The sequence below is a fragment of the Octopus sinensis genome, linkage group LG13 (genome assembly GCF_006345805.1).
Source record: "Octopus sinensis linkage group LG13, ASM634580v1, whole genome shotgun sequence".
Taxonomy (NCBI): domain Eukaryota; kingdom Metazoa; phylum Mollusca; class Cephalopoda; order Octopoda; family Octopodidae; genus Octopus; species Octopus sinensis.
Window position 1 is genome coordinate 2,868,010 of NC_043009.1, and position 16,721 is coordinate 2,884,730.

Below are 16,721 nucleotides of genomic sequence, written 5' to 3' on the forward strand. Positions count from 1 at the left end.
ACATATATATACATGTGTGTGTGCGTTTGTGTGTGTGGGTGTTTGTGTGTGTGTGTATGAATGTATGTATGCTTCTAGGCGTCCATTTATGTATGTTTTCGGTAAGAAATAATTGGATAAAGAGCGGGGAAGACACAAAGAAAGAATAGAAATATGAAAGTAGACGAAATGGAAATAAATAACGTGAGAGAAAGTAGGGAGATGTGAGAGGGGAAAAGAAGAAGAGTGTGATACGTATAAGTGGAGAGAGGGAGGGAGTTGGAGACTTAAAGGCAAAGGGTGAGAGAAGTGGAGAGAAATAATCTCAGAAAAAATAACATCGCATGTGACAGGAACTTAAAGAAAATGCACATGGATATTCATACATATATATATATACAGACATATCTATCTATCTATCTATCTATCTATCTATCTATCTATCTATCTATCTATCTATCTATCTATCTGTCTACCTATCTATCTATCTATCTATCTATCTATCTATCTATCTATCTATCTATCTATCTATCTATCTATCTATCTATCTATCTATCTATCTATCTATGTAGCTGTGTATTTTTCTACATCCATATGCGTGGCATATGCATATAGAAATACATACATGCATGTATGTAGAGTGCGTACGTTATTTTTGCTTTAATTTTTTTCTCTTTTTCGCAGGATATTGAAAGACGAATGTTTGGAAATGCGAAAACGAATTGAAGAAAAAACATTATATACGAGACGTAAGAATATAAAATGAAAGACGAGTGTGACAGAGAGGTTGAGAAAGATAGAGGCGTGAAAGAGAGAAAGAGAGAGAGAGAGAGAAAGAGAGAGAGATCTTGATAGAAATAAAGAAGGGGAACATTTTGCGTGAGTGAATGAACGAATGTATTTCGATTAAAGAAATTTCGGTATGGATTTGCTAAAAGATGAAAGAGAAATTTAGAGGGAGAAATTTAATAAAAATATATAGTTATTTTGAGAAAGGAAAGATAATCAATTTAGGCTACTATATAATGAAATTGTGTTGAGAGGGTTTCAAATATTTATGAAGTATACACATTTAAAGCATCAGATAGCAACTGACAAATGTAGTGAAGGTTTGCATTGAGATATGCGCGAAACGGAGAAATGAAATTCAAGAACACATTAGCAGATGATTTAATATATAATGCGTTGCGGTTCGCGGTTATTTTGAAATTTCTTATCATCATATATATGAGTAACTAATTTTTGCTCGGTCATTCAACGTTTAAATGTGAGAGGGATGGTTGTGGTCAATAGATAATCAGATGTGCATGAAATTAACGGTTTTCAACAGGTTTGATTGTTCTTGTTTTTCATTTTGAAGTACATCTAATTCAGAAGTTTTACATGGTATGTAAACTTCGGTCATAAACCTGTGAATTCAGCCACCACCTCAGCCAACCATCGGATAGTAATGTATTGTAAAGTGATTGTATGGTGATATCATATATATGATAACATAAAGAATTACATCTGTTCCGCTGTAAAGTTGTATTCACCTAGTGAGTCTTAACCTCTTTCTCTAGAAGCACGAAAACGCATGAACGCAACAGAGTAGTCTAAGAAATCCCTCAACAATAGTACATTACAAATAAGAACATTCAACCATTGTAAATTCATTTCTTCTTTCACAGGGTACGAAATACAAAATTACCAATTGGAAGTACATACCCGAACTACTCAGCATTAAAATCAAGGCTGCGTAACATATATGCTCAGTGACGGTTGAGAAAATGGAGACAGTATAATCAAATAGAAATATTTCTGAAAGCTTACAGCGAGCAAAGATAAACTATTCCCCGCATTTCTGTTTTATGAAAGCATTCGTGAATGTTTAAGGTTAATTTCTTTTCGCAAAATTTCAGTTTTTCCTTGGCATCGGAGACAAGGAGCACAAATCTATCATTAGATACGAGCTAGATTTAAAGAGGAGAGGATTGCATACTGAAAGATATATATATATATATATATATATTATATATATATATATATATATATATATATATATATAGAGAGAGAGAGAGAGAGAGAGAAATAGATAGATAGAGAGAGAGAGAGATCTAGAAAGTTCCTAAAGCTGATAATATGCCTATATCTTAATATCTTCCGCGTATTTTGAAATACATTTATAGACGCATTTCACGGAATCGAACACAGAAATCATGCAGTGGTTATTGGATATTATATCAGTTTGCTTTCACCTGAAGCTCAAAAATTATTATCAAAACTTTAAGCATGTACACATCATATAACTATTATTATCACAGATTTTATGTAAGGAGACGCTGTTACAAAACGGTAATAACTGTAGAAATAAATGTAAATGGATACACAAAGTAGTTTGACCGTAAGACAAAACGGAATAAGTGGGAAGATAACAAACAAACAATACTGGAATACCGTAGAGAATTCGAAACAAATTGTAATATAGCGTAATTCGTTTTCTATATTATTATTTAATATCCATGAAAAATTATTTCTAATACTTCAAGTAATACAGTGTGTTTTATGATCTATCATTTTTACTTACACTGAGAGGGTTAAAATGATTAGAGAAAACGTGTATCAATTACAATGGAAATATATTATATAAATTACGAACATTGTCCATACATGCACATCTATAACTGTATATATATATATATATATATATATATATATTGGTATATCTACACACAGACACATGCGTACATATATTTATATAATATATATATATATATATATATAATATATATATATATATATATATATTATATATATATATATATATAGGCCTACCTATGCAAACTTATCTTTTCATATATAATATATATGTAATTCTGAAGCCGTAAGGAAAATAAGATTACAGAAGGAAGGAATATAAGAAATATATTTTGTTATATTATTTTGCAATTTATAACGCAAAAGATCCTGAAATTAAAGCACTCAAAAGGAATCATTTTATTGGTCATATTATTCTGAAAAACAGAACAACTATTAAGTGTTTCTGTGGAGAACTAAGTGGATCTTCACTAAAATTTCAAATTATGATACTATTAACTCAATTAGGGACTTCGTATATTTGGAAACAGGCAAAATATGCTATCACGAAAAACATCATACAAACAAGTCTCTATATACCTATACGTATATATACACATGTTTAAAATGTATATAAGGATGTGTAACTGTGTGTGAATGTGTGAGGTTGTTTACATTAATGCATATTGTATATATACACACATGCATACACGAAAGCTCACATATATATACGTATATATATATATATATTATATATATATATATATATACGTACTTGTATAATACATACATATATATATATATATATGTATATATATACATATAGATAATTGTTATATTTTTCCATTTGTAATCCAACTATGTAAATATATATAATATACATACACACATACGCACACAAATACATATATCTACACACATACACACACATATATATGTTTAAATACATATATGTGTGTGTGCTTGTTCATGCGTGTGTGTGCTTGTTCATGTGTGTGTATGCGTATGTGTACGTGTATATGTGTTTGTTCGTGTATGTGTTATACTTACATCATTGGATAGTAGATGCAAAGAAAAAAGAACAAATGAGACTCTTTATCCCCCGAAATGTTTTCAACAATGATCGTAATTTCATTGGAATGAGTTTATGTTAAATCACAGTTAAAGCTGCTCTTCGATGTTACAGATTATACGTTAGGCGTATTCTTATAATGACATCGGGGTACATAATCTCACTTGATGTTACATGCTCACATATTAACACGAAACACACACATATACATACAAATATATATATATATACATGCTTACATATTATATGTCCAGCTAAACTTATAAATGAAATATATTTATCCACATTCTCAATTACAATCGTACAAGAAATAAATTTAATATATATATATATATATATATATATATTATATAAAAGGGCTTAGTAAAATAAATTACTTTGCCGCATACTGAACTCATTAGAAATAGCAGCTAAAAAAACTTTTTTAAAACTATTTCTAATACTTAAAGAAAACCTCTCTCATATAGTGTTTGCTAATTCAACTCACGCAAATATGGGGGTAGAGACATTAAAAAATCAAGTGCAAAGGTTATTTGAGAACGTACGTTTCAAGATTAGGCAAAGTCGACATTTCTATCATCAGCTCAGAACTCCCTGGTTTGGATTTGAAAACACTGAAAGTGGGAGCATACCCTTTCGGCTTCCTCTCGCTTCTGAAGATCTGCTCGTAACTAACAGTGCCAACAAACTCAAAAATGCAAGCGAAGAATTTCTGCTCTCCCCTTTCCACCAGCGTGGGTTAAAATCAGTAAACACTATGCTTTTTTCGGTAAAATCCGCGGCATTATATAGAGAGAGATGAATTATAATTTCAACAATTGAAGGTAAAATTAATTAATTAATCAATTTCACCAAGTATTCAGTATGCAAAGGGACCATTTAAGGCGAATTCAAATTATTACATTATATAAAAGGGCTTAGTAAAATAATTACTTTGCCGCATACTGAACTCATTAGAAATAGCAGCTAAAAAAAACTTTTTTAAAACTATTTCTAATACTTAAAGAAAACCTCTCTCATATAGTGTTTGCTCAATTCAACTCACGCAAATATAGGGGTAGAGACATTAAAAAATCAAGTGCAAAGGTTATTTGAGAACGTACGTTTCAAGATTATTCAAGGTCGACATTTCTATCACCAGCTCAGAACTCCCTGGTTTGGATTTGAAAACACTGAAAGTGGGAGCATACCCTTTCGGCTTCCTCTCGCTTCTGAAGATCTGCTCGTAACTAACAGTTCCAACAAACTCAAAAATGCAAGCGAAGAATTTCTGCTCTCCCCTTTCCACCAGCGTGGGTTAAAATCAGTAAACACTATGCTTTTTTCGGTAAAATCCGCGGCATTATATATAGAGAGATGAATTATAATTTCAACAATTGAGGGTAAAATTAATTAATTAATCAATTTCACCAAGTATTCAGTATGCAAAGGGACCATTTAAGGCGAATTCAAATTATTACATTATATAAAAGGGCTTAGTAAAATAAATTACTTTGCCGCATACTGAACTCATTAGAAATAGCAGCTAAAAAAACTTTTTTAAAACTATTTCTAATACTTAAAGAAAACCTCTCTCATATAGTGTTTGCTCAATTCAACTCACGCAAATATGGGGGTAGAGACATTAAAAAATCAAGTGCAAAGGTTATTTGAGAACGTACGTTTCAAGATTAGTCAAAGTCGACATTTCTATCACCAGCTCAGAACTCCCTGGTTTGGATTTGAAAACACTGAAAGTGGGAGCATACCCTTTCGGCTTCCTCTTGCTTCTGAAGATCTGCTCGTAACTAACAATGCCAACAAACTCAAAAAATGCAAGCGAAGAATTTCTGCTCTCCCCTTTCCACCAGCGTGGGTTAAAATCAGTAAACACTTTCAGTGTTTTCAAATCCAAACCAGGGAGTTCTGAGCTGTGATAGAAATGTCGACTTTGACTAATCTTGAAACGTACGTTCTCAAATAACCTTTGCACTTGATTTTTTAATGTCTCTACCCCCATATTTGCGTGAGTTGAATTGAGCAAACACTATAGAGAGGTTTTCTTTAAGTATTAGAATAGTTTTAAAAAAGTTTTTTTAGCTGCTATTTCTAATGAGTTCAGTATGCGGCAAAGTAATTTATTTTACTAAGCCCTTTTATATAATGTAATAATTTGAATTCGCCTTAAATGGTCCCTTTGCATACTGAATACTTGGTGAATTGATTAATTAATTAATTTTACCCTCAATTGTTGAAATTATAATTCATCTCTCTATATATAATGCCGCGGATTTTACCGAAAAAAGCATAGTGTTTACTGATTTTAACCCACGCTGGTGGAAAGGGGAGAGCAGAAATTCTTCGCTTGTATTTTTGAGTTTGTGGCACTGTTAGTTACGAGCAGATCTTCAGAAGCGAGAGGAAGCCGAAAGGGTATGCTCCCACTTTCAGTGTTTTCAAATCCAAACCAGGGAGTTCTGAGCTGATGATAGAAATGTCGACTTTGACTAATCTTGAAACGTACGTTCTCAAATAACCTTTGCACTTGATTTTTTAATGTCTCTACCCCCATATTTGCGTGAGTTGAATTGAGCAAACACTATATGAGAGAGGTTTTCTTTAAGTATTAGAAATAGTTTTAAAAGTTTTTTTTAGCTGCTATTTCTAATGAGTTCAGTATGTGGCAAAGTAATTTATTTTACTAAGCCCTTTTATATAATGTAATAATTTGAATTCGCCTTAAATGGTCCCTTTGCATACTGAATACTTGGTGAAATTGATTAATTAATTAATTTTACCCTCAATTGTTGAAATATATATATAATATATATATATATATATATATATATATATATATATATAATATACGCGAGAAAGAAGCAACAAGAATGGATAGGTTTTTAGTACGATCGTTTCATACAAGGACAGGTTTTATTAAAAGTTGCAAAGATTACAGCATATAAACGAGTCCCGTACTCATCAGCTAAAATACATGTAAGTTCTCTAGACATCCTAGTGTTTGAGGCTATACTCATGAAGTAATGTAGATAATTAAACAGATTTCTAAAGTTCATTAAAGTTCTTTAAAGATGATGTACAGTCTTATCACAGAATTTTAAAAAAGTTTTGATAGCATCACAGAGAAGGTGACCTAATCCATATGAATTTCCATAGATATGATGAGGGATTATATACTGTGAGTATACTGTCTTCTGTGAGTATATAATCCCTCATCATATCTATGGAAATTCATATGGATTAGGTCACCTTCTCTGTGATGCTATCAAAACTTTTTTAAAATTCTGTGATAAGACTGTACATCATCTTTAAAGAACTTTAATGAACTTTAGAAATCTGTTTAATTATCTACATTACTTCATGAGTATAGCCTCAAACACTAGGATGTCTAGAGAACTTACATGTATTTTAGCTGATGAGTACGGGACTCGTTTATATGCTGTAATCTTTGCAACTTTTAATAAAACCTGTCCTTGTATGAAACGATCGTACTAAAAACCTATCCATTCTTGTTGCTTCTTTCTCGCTTATAATCACCCCACATTACTGTATTGTTAAATCAGTATAGTTTTTTTTTGGTGCATCTAAGTTAGGTACCATATTCAAGTAAATTTTTTAAAATTAACTTGAATCTTTATTGCTCTTTGTATATATATATATATATATATAAAGTTTATTTCTTGTACGATTGTAATTGAGAATGTGGATAAATATATTTCATTTATAATTTAGCTGGACATATAATATGTAAGCATTTAAAGTGTTATTCTGATATTCGTTTCAGTTATTTAATCGGGACCATGCTGGAGCACCGCCTTGAAATATTTTAGTCAAAGAAATCGACACCAGGACGTAAGGTCTTAAGTCTTGTGCTTATTCTGTAGCTTTCGTTTGTAGAACCGTTATGTTACGAGTTACGTCGTCGTAAACGCACTAACACCGGTTCTCAAGCGGTGGTGGAGGGACAAATCATATAAAAAAGACAGACAGACAGATAAACATACACACACACATATGCATATACAGCAGTCTTCTGTCAATTTCCGTCTACAAGATCCACTCAGAAGGCTTTGCTGGCTTTGAGGCTATAGCAAAATACATCTTTTAAAATTTCCATGCAGTCAGACTGGACCCGGAACTATGTGGTTGGGAAACAAGCCCATATTAAGATAAATGTATTTGAAATGTTAAGGTGTTTCCATTATTTTGTCCAACCCCATCACCGTCATCATTATCATCATCATCATTGTCAACGTCATTCGCATTGTATCGCAGCCGATGTTTCGATTGAAAAAAAAACTACTTCCATTCCTGTTTCAATTGCTAAATTCTGCTATCATATCCAAAAATGCTCCCTTCTTGCTCAGTAAATGACAAGAGCACTTAAATATTTCTTTGTCTAGAAGAGCGATATTTTGTATAATATCAGTATGCCTATTACCAAATACATTTTTGAGGCAAAACACAACTGACGACAACTAATAACACTGCGATACATAGTATGTATCATTACTCGTGATACTTGTTATACGTTACATATAAACCCAGTAAAATCTTTGTGATTTCTGTCATGGACAGAACACCACGCATTTCCTTCGAGAAAAGAGACGATCAACAGAACTTCCGGTTTAATTTGTACTTCATTATTGTAGGCTCTCGAAGGATGAATCGAAAAAGCTTGATAATAACAATCATTTTAAACATTTTCAGAGGGTTGCTGGTTTAGCGGTCGGCGATTTCAGCTTTTAAATATTTTTCAAGATTTTACACGTAGCTGTATTATACATGGCAATGAAGAGAAGCTAATACGTCTTCAGTGTTGTTTAAGCGCAGAGTTAAGACTGTTGCGAATAAATACAATTAAATCATTTGATTCATACATTCTTATCACGATTACCCCATGACATGGAGTACTTACATTAAGACCGAACAGTATATTTTAGGTGATAGAAACTATAGAATTTTGTCCTTAACACACAGTATGGCTGGTGTTTATTTCCGCGACTAAAAGCTTTCAAGACAGTGCTCGAGCATGGCCGAAATCAAATGACTGAATCAAGTAAAATATAATATATAAAAGATAATCTTTACTTTCTGAGGAAAAGAAAAAAATCATTAGTGGTTACACTTTCCAGATCCCAGAAACTTGTGGGAACTGTTTATCATTCGATCGCATTACAAGCACCCAATACACACACGACAATATTAAACTGGGCGATGGACTAGCTCTAGAACACAGCTTGATATTTATATACATCCATATATCTTTAATCGAATCCAAAATGATGAAATGTAAAGCAATCCACCTCCAACTGCGTACTGGATTCAATTTTCAAGCATCCTATCAATTTTGCCATCCAAGAACAAATTCATAATTATCAATATTTATAACTAACAGCTGTAACTGAACGTTCTTGGACATATTCATACCTAAAATGAAGATAATCATAGGACTTCACTATATTTTAACAGGTTCATTTAAAAAGATAATAACTGTGTTAAGTTAGTCTGAGATTGAAGGCTTTCTCGGAATTCTTATAGCCTGACCCTCTAAAGGGTCTAAATAAAGATATAAGACTTTTCTGTTTCGATCTAAAAGTAACAAGTGTGACCAAACGCCACCACATTGTGCTCTTTTCTTTGAAAGTCGCACGCCTTTGTAAAAGTTCAGCTACGCTGGTGCAAAACAACAGCGCACAATTCCGAAGGAAGTTATATGCTTTCATTATACGCTTTTATTAATCAAGATAATTATTGGTTTCAAATTTTGACACAAATTCCGCACTTTCGGTGGCTAATCAATTGCATCGATCCTAATGTTTGACTGGTATTTATTTTATCGACCCGAAAGGATTGAAAGCAATGTCGACCTCGGTAGTATTAAGATTATCATTGAAAATATATAAAGTATACGAGCATTATAACAGAACAAGCACATATCTATAGGTAAGGGGTTAACGCACTGGAAGCCATCTTCTGGGCAATCTTTTTTTGTTTTCATTCATTTATCCTTCTTGAAGATGGAATTCTCTTGAAGTGATGTGAATTCATTGCCAAAGTGAACATAAACAAATACTACAGAAATATTTGATTTGTATATAAATACTGGAAAAGTATTCAGTTGCATTCTCTTGTGTTCTTGGCTTTCTTATATACTCAGAAAGTTCTTTGTTTATACAATGCAAATGTCAATAATATTTTGTGATTTTCTCATGGAAAAGTTCTGGTGAAATTGAAAAATCATATTATCATTACCAATAACTTGTTTCCCTTTTCATGTTTCTGGAAAGAAGAAACGAGAACAGTTGATCCCATTATAAATTATAGATTATAGAAAAACTACCGTATGACTAGTATGAAATGGAAAGGAAATATCTAAACTCCGAATTGAAACTGTGTTTGAAAATCAGCTTATTGGGAGCCTAGAGTCATTTAACGACATTAGCGTCTTGCTGAGAATACATATGTGTAAATATAAACCACGTTTCGCATTTGTATTATCCATTGTTGTATTGTAGATAGGGCTGGGTTTCTGCATTAGAATTTCAATCAGCCCTTCATTAAAGTGTATTGATTTATTGAGACTTGAACATAATGATATTGCGAATTAGTAAAAGTAAGAGCGGTGTTTTCGTACAGTAGTTCCTATCTGCGAACTACTCATGTCAAACCAAGACATCGCCTAGAACATCGTATCGACTTTTGATTCAGATCACTGTCGATAAAGAACTTTGTAAGAGTGATTGCATGACGAGAATACTAAATACAGGCTTCTTAGAAGTCCGGCAAAAACTAATCGATATTTTTGCTTTTCCCTCCTTACATATGTGTTCTCAATACAAACAAGCGTCAATTGAAAAGAACGTAAGATAACCGGATGTCACGATAAGCTAAAAGACCGTCAGTAAACGAAGCTTAGAAAATCTAATATTATAAGACTTTCAATAATATTTTTCGAATTAACATCACCATTTCTATTAGGCTTCACAGATATATTTAAACACACATGCCATCTGGCGTGTATGGTTTTCTCATATGGTGAGGTTGCATAATAATTAAATAGAGGAGGGTATGGGATAATCAGTGGAACAACAGAGAATCGAAAGAATATAGAGATTAGGTTACAGGAATATAGGACTTGTATTATACATTTTCACACTTCTTTAGTTTCAGTTCTAATCATGCACACATATATATGCCTCTGTGTGTGTGTGTGTGTGTGTATGGTGTATGTGAGGATATATGCATATATGAATACACTCACACACACACACATGCATACATATATAAATATATATATAATATATATATATATATATATATATATATATATATATAAATATATATATATATATAAATATATATATATATATATATATATATATATATATATATATATATATTATACACATGTACATACATCTACATATACAAATATACATATTCTTTCGAATGACGTAGAGTGATTCACTGCTGCCAAGGACCGTCAGAGAAGATATCTCATGCTATGGAGTTCAGAAGCACCGTTGGACGAATATCCATACACGCACATTCACAGACCGATGCACACACATACACAAACGCAGGCACTACCACGCACATACACACATACAGAGACAGAAATACATACACACATGCGTACATACGCACATAAATATATGTGTGTGAATATACATAGGCAATTGCATATCATCGTCAGTACTTCGTTGTTACAAAAGAGTAATGGAATCCAGGGATACTGTTACAGCTCCTATATAGAGGTTAACAGAGCTATGCGGATGTGGCATTACAGTAGACTCGCTGTCAATAACCAAACGCTAGGACGTCTTATATTATCCACAACGCATTGTTTTGTTATTATGTGTCATCTTGAAAATGTTTCGTTATGCATAGCGTTTTCATTACGTAGTCCCATAATGTATAAGAGACGGAGTTTTAATATCTAAACTAAATGTTATTTTCACATGTTTTTGCCACTATATTGTGAAATCATGCAAATGTATTACTTACCGCAATTTCCTTACATTTTTATAGGGCGAGAGTTTGTAATTTGTGTCACCGCCATAACGTTATGTCTCTTTAATTTAATGTCCACGTTTTTGCTTCGCTCTGCAGTATATTTAATATTAATAATGCAGTTTGGTTTGATATTTCTGTTAGATTATATCTTCCGTCAACAGTATCCATCAGCTTTTGTTTGTGATTCTTGAACGAAAGAAAATCGACAGGTGTTCCCTCCCGCTTGCAATAAATAACCAACTGGGGGAGACGTCCTTCTGGGGTCGAAACAGCAGAATCGTCACATCTTAGAGAACATCCACATTTAAGTATCAATAAACAGTACCTCTTGTTTAGTTCGTACACTGCTTCTATCTCGAAAAGATGTTTACTAACGGACTAGATTCTGATGGAGTCGGGTAATGTCTGGCTTATGGTTGGTGAGAGTCGGAATATCAGATAGGATATTTCGATTCTGTGCACAGAGGAAACCAACCCAATGAGTATTTAACGCGTAAGCGACGCGTCCAAACTACCAAATTACGCCTAACCTGAGTAGTACGTAGTTGGTATACTCTAGGTTGTCCCAGATATCGTAAATCTCTGGGGTATTGTTATCAAATAAATAATAACATACGATAGATAATCGTCAGCTCATCATAGCTATCTCCTCCGTCACTTTGCGAAGCAGAATGAGAGCATTATATCATTATTTTAAAAAAAACCTTAATCATCTGATGAGAATAATTTTTTCAAAATTAGGAATATATCCAGGAATGCAACCTTGAAAGACATATCTCTGCTGTATTTCTGGATATAATTTTAGTTTGTAAAATTACTACGCATCTGATGACTACGGTCTTTTATGATAATATAATGTTCTCATTATTCTATTAAAAGTTACGTAAGAAATAGTTCTAATGAGTTGACAATTATCCACCGTATGTTATTATTTATTTGATATATATATATATATATATATATATATATATATAATATATATATATATATATATATATATATACATATATATATATATATATATGTGTGTGTGTAAGATTGTTCTGCGTACAGATGACCTGTTAAAATAATTGGTTTATGCAGCGAAAAAGTATCAGTAAATATGAGCCTGCTTGAAAACATTCCACTAATAACCATAAATACCGAAAGAATTTTGAATAAGAATACTCATACAGTAAGTTACTGTTGCCAAACTACATATATAAAAAAAAAATCATGAGCCAGTTCTATCAGATAAGTTAAGCATTATATGCAAGATTTGCAACGTATTCTCACACAATCAGGCATGCAACGCTCAAATGGTTGTAGTTGGAAGAAAAAGTACATTTGCCGTTCTTGTTTCTGTTAAAGCTTCGTTCAGTGTAGTGTTTGACCAGGTTGTACCCCTTTCGGCTTTATAAGGAACCAACCACTGATAATGTTTTAGTGACAGTCGAGAACATCATAGTCGAATAGAACTCTGATATTCTGATATTCTTGTGCCTCATTCTCATTCTCCGGGTATATTATATTTTTGTGGCCTAACATTTTTAACTTACCATGTTTATAATTTTAAAAAAATGAAGTTAGAAAACAATAGAACCTAACCTAGCTTGGACATATAGAAAATGTTTTATAAGATAGGCTGATATTAATATTTTAAAGAATAAAAATTATTACATGCAATACTGAATATTTCGTTCGTTTAATTAATAAATTTTTGTTACACAGAGATAGAAATGCGTTTCACAATGGAGTAAAGAGTGAAGAGTATGTTTTAGATAGTCGACTTGAGAGTATAAACCTGAATAGCTATATTTTGTGACAAAAGATACAATTTAATTCTGGAATATCAAATACTATTTTGTATATTTTTTGCCGCAAAAAATCTCTGCATTAATGAATGAGAAAATTATCTCTCATCTGTTTAACGAACGAATATGTGCAGTTAAGTGCCGGTCCTTTGACCGGGATATGGTTAAAGGTTTAAATTAACTAACTGATGAGGTTAACTCAGACATTGAACTAATTATATAAACAGTAAATGAATTTCACTAAATTATAAAGTCAAAAAAGTTACATTAGATTTTATTTAATTAGCTGAACACTCACTTTGAGATAATGTATTTAGAGTAATTTGCACCTCACGTATAATTCAATTAATCTAAAATGGGCATACACAAGCGTATTAGGCTAATTAATACATGCGATAGCGTTAGTATTGTTATCATTGCTGTTAGTGCTGTTGCATTGTATGCGTTCTAGAATGAGATTGAAGACCATATGTTCAATCCAATCTGATTTTATTATATGAACGGCAAAACAATATTAAACTTCGGTTCCACGAAACAATTTTTAGTTGAAAGTTATGTGTATTAACGATAGCTTTTTTGTGAACTGCATGAACTTAGGTGATACAGAAGAACCGTATATACCGGTTTCGATATAGAATAATGCTCTACGCTAAAGCTAATATACGCTGAAGCTGGCGGCGAGTTGGCAGACACGTTAGCGCGCCGGGCGAAATGCTTAGCGGTACTTCGTCTGCCGTTACGATCTGTGTTCAACTTCCGCCGAGGTCGACTTTGCCTTTCATTCTTTCGGGGTCGATTAAATAAGTACCAGTTACTCACTGTGGTCGATATAATCAACTTAATCCGTTTGTCTGTCCTTGTTTGTCCTCTCTGTGTTTAGCCCCTTGTGGGTAGTAAAGAAATAGGTACTTCGTCAGTCGCTACGTTCTGAGTTCAAATTCCGCCGAGGTCGACTTTGCCTTTCATCCTTTTGGGGTCGATAAATAAAGTACCAGTTACGCACTGGGGTCGATGTAATCGACTTAATCCGTTTGTCTGTCCTTGTTTGTCCCCTCTATGTTTAGCCCCTTAAGGGCAATAAAGAAATATATACGCTGAAGTTGATACTTTCATTACAATATGTGGGTGATATCAATATTCAATGAAATACTATTCCTACCATTTCTGCCACCTATCTGAAACAAAGTATTTATATGTAAGTTCTACTTTTCTCTGAAAGATGAAAGAGTTTCATATATTGAATTATAATTTTCTTGTGTTCCATTTTCTAAGTAGAATCCTCTCCTGGAATGTGTAACAAGAACACACGCTACATAACCCTCTCTAAAAAACTATACAGATATATTCTTTTTCGGGTTGTTACGTGTTAGTCTACTACTGGATGTTGACCTTTAAACATGGATACAATGTAATACCGCTCACAGGGTAAAAACCTTTGACCTTTTATACAGAAATATGTTACTCACCGAATCCATGACCAGCGATATTCTTTGTAAACAGAAATTCTTCGTAAGAAAAAAAAGAAACATAGTATTCAATATAATCACGCTGAAGTAAACCGAAACTGCATGTGGTTTTCATGGACAAATACCTCTGAGCATAGTTACAGTATATATATATATATATATATATATATATATAGCTATATTCGTAGAGGTTGAATTTAATCACATCTAGTACATATTCATGGAGGATAGACTAGAATATAAATATTTTAAATGAAATAGAAAACGTTTTGCAAGTAGTTGGCTAAGGATATATATTAAATGTAATTAATTTGCTCCCAGGAAAAATAAGCGGAATTGTTTAATTTCTTACGAGCACAGATATCTATTTCTACATTATTGTCTGTATTGACTTACAGTTCATCTAGTCTAACACAAATTTCATTTCAGTCACATCAATGGAAGTAAATGTTATCAGTAACACGTGTTCGTGGAATCCTGTTCAAATTTACAGTTCCATTGCAAAACGGTAGATATTATGGCGCTATGATATCGACGGAGACTAGATTTGTACAGCAATTAGACATCTTATATTTTAACACAGCGCAGCACCAGCGATTATATACGAACACGTAGCTCCCCAGTTGATTCTCTAATAAACAATTAAATACCGAAATTCTTTAAATGAACTACATATTTAATTTCTTCGTGTATTTTGACTTTTGTTTCTCATACGCACATATTTACTATATACAATTATCCCTTTCAGAATTAATCTAATAACAAATCCACTATTCTTTTAACTTAAACATTGAAGAAAAATGATGAATCGGACAGTATATTTGGAGCAATAATTTAAATTACAGAAGAAGCACTCAGGTGCGTTCGTATAACAAAAGAAGTTCAGTGTAAAATGAAAAAAAGTCGACATTAAAATTCAATGACCTCAAATACGAAGAGCTTGAAATAAATCCATTTTCTTGAGGTGTTAAAAGATCACATTTGCTGCCAAAATATTGACAGATACTGATCTGTCAATTGTGAATTTCTTTGAATGTTTCGACATCAACTTCACTGCTGTGAGCATTTAGAATTAAAGACTATACCATCAGGTATTTATTCTGCATCATATATACCCGAAAAGAAAAGGTACCTGTGCAATGGAGCGGACGTATGTTAAAGTATGTAAATATTTTCTTGAGTATACATTATACACCATGCAATATGAAGCACCTATTACAATCAACAATCTGATCAAGATCCCTTGCTATAATTTGAGTTTTATATATACAGGGTGTCCCTGCAGTCGCGCACCATTCTGCTTTTCATTAAAAATTATTAAAGCAATTTATTTTATTATATTTTTCCGGCATGTTTTATTGTTAGGGTGCTCAATTTGAGCATTTGTTATGATCAATTTGAAACAACGTGTTATGAATTCAGTAAGGTGTATTCTTTTAATAAACCAGGGTGGTGCCCGAATTCTGGGACCCCCTGTATATATATATATATATATATATATATATATTAAATTTAAAATGAGGGTGAGAAATTTGATATTAATTTAATTAATATCAATTTCACAGCAGTGGTCTAGCATATAAAAAAAACTGAAGGTTCAGTAAAATTGTATTATACATGCATACGACGGGTTTCTATCAGTTTCTGCCTACTAAATTCACTCACAAAACTTTGGTCACCCCGTGGCTATAGTAGAAGACACTTGCCCAAGGTGCCACGCAGTGGGACTGAACCCAGAAGCAAGTGGTTCGTATGCAAGCTAATTACCACACAGCCACTATATTTGTTTACAAATAATTTATCTCAATGAAGGGTTAATATAGTAAGTTGTTACAGTAT